Below are 2,222 nucleotides of genomic sequence, written 5' to 3' on the forward strand. Positions count from 1 at the left end.
TATCTATCTATCTATCTATCTATCTATCTATCTATCTATCTATCTATCTATCTATCTATCTATCTATAGACCCAGGAGCTCAAATCATGACATTCTAGGCCAGACATTACTGCCATACCAGCAAGTAAGTCATGAAAAGCCAAAAGAGGAGTGCTTTGAATTTGGAACTTTATAGCCCTCCCCTCGTCCCACTTTGTGTGAACTTAAACTATGAATCTAACACCACCTAACCTAGAGGCTGAGTATGTGTATAGAGGTATTTATGCCTCTAACTAATGAGAAATATGTTTGTTTTTATACCTTAGAAGTAAATATTGCATTGCAAAAGCTAATCTGATGGTTAAGTGGTTAAATGGAACTAGGGTACAGAGGACCTCAAAAATTGGGGGAACACCATTTGTTAGATGTTAAAAAAATACCAGGGAGAACATACACTCTAAAACCCTCTTAAGAGTGCTAGAGAAAAAGTGGGAAATATAATAGACCTACATTCAGACATTAGGGGCAAAGGAAGTCATTGTTAAATATGTTTTATTGTCATAAAAGTTGAACCTTTCACATTTGCTGCAATATTTAGAGAGATTTTTTTTATTCAGAATTATACATTTTCTATACTCTACTCATTGGGAACCTAGAGAAATTGGGAGAGAGAGACACAGAGAGAGACAGACAGACAGACAGACTGACAGAGACAGAGACAAAGAGAGACAGAGAGAGAGACAGTAAGGATGGAAGGAAGGAAGGAAGGAAGGAAGGAAGGAAGGAAGGAAGGAAGGAAGGAAGGAAGGAAGGAAGGAAGGAAGGAAGGAAGGAAGGAAGGAAGAAAGCCTAATTGAGAGGCTATGTCTCTCAACAGGTGCAATTACATAAAATAGGTAACTTTTATTACTCAAAATAGAAAAGCTTCTGTGCAGAAAATATTCATGTTTCTACAATGAGAAAGAAAATGATCAAAGAGGGGAAAAACTCTGATAAGGGTTTGCTATTCAAGATTTTTAAACAATATTAATATATATGATATATTACAACTAACATAAATTAATATTAGTCATATGTGCACAAACACAAACAGTACAGTGAAAAGAGCACCGGGCCTGTAGTCAGGAAGACCTATGTTGAAATCTAAGCCTCAGACACTTGGTAGGTTTGTGACTCTGGACAAATGACTTAACTTCTATTTTCCTCAGTTTCCTCAATTATAAAATGGGGATAATAACAGCATCTACCGTGAGGGGTTGTTTTGCATATCAAATAATATAATATTTGTAACATGTTTAGAACAGTGTTTAAAACTTAGGAGATGCTACATAAATATTAATTCCCTCCCTTCTCTCCTGTCTTTTTTTTTCCTTTCCAGTATATGTTCTTTCATACATCAACTCAACTGATAAAATTTTTCACATTTCATTCGTGTATTCCTAAAGAATTTAAATACTAATATTTTATACATAGGAATCCTATTGGATTTTTGACATAGTTTACCTCACCAGAATACTACTGCCTAGTAGAAATGTTCATATTCTTTTAACATTAAACAGACCTAGATTTCTAGCCTTCTTCAGAGAGCAAAATGTCCTGCACTTCTTAGGGTAAGAATTTTTGTTCAGTCATTTCAGTCTTGTCCAACTTTTCATGACCCTATTTGGGGTTTTCTTGGCAAAGGGACTGGAGTAACTCACTTGTTAAGGGTAATCAAGCAGAGATATTTTTTAAACGTTATGGTATGTTTATTCTTTTGTTGAATGTACAATGCACATTGTGCAAAGTACAATGTACTTTGCATATGATTATAATTTTGACCTTCATCTTTTTGTGTGAAATGTTTATTTAACATAGAAAGTTTTAAGACTTTCCTGTATGGCACTGAAGAAGCAAATAAAAAAAAAACATTGCTTATACCTCTTCAGAGTGCTATTTTGATTTGGTAACAAGGAATCTGTTCAAAATATTCCTCTGCATATTTACCAGGCATGGTTAACTTTTCAAAAGGGATGGTGGTTGTGGGGAGAATGTAACAGCATGAGATACATGTCTAAATTACCTAAGATGGAGACATCTATATGAGTTATACCAGCAGCCTCTTCTGGGAGAAGAATTCTGGAAAGGGTGACAACCTATAGGAAGTTACTTCATCTAGACCTACATTATACTAATGAAATAAAATCATTGGTATATTCTCTCTCTCTCTCTCTCTCTCTCTCTCTCTCTCTCTCTCTCTCTCT

The sequence above is a fragment of the Petaurus breviceps genome, unplaced genomic scaffold (genome assembly GCF_028583685.1).
Source record: "Petaurus breviceps papuanus isolate PSGF00001 unplaced genomic scaffold, PetGlider_PUasm1.0 90769, whole genome shotgun sequence".
In the NCBI taxonomy this organism is placed as follows: Eukaryota; Metazoa; Chordata; class Mammalia; order Diprotodontia; family Petauridae; genus Petaurus; species Petaurus breviceps.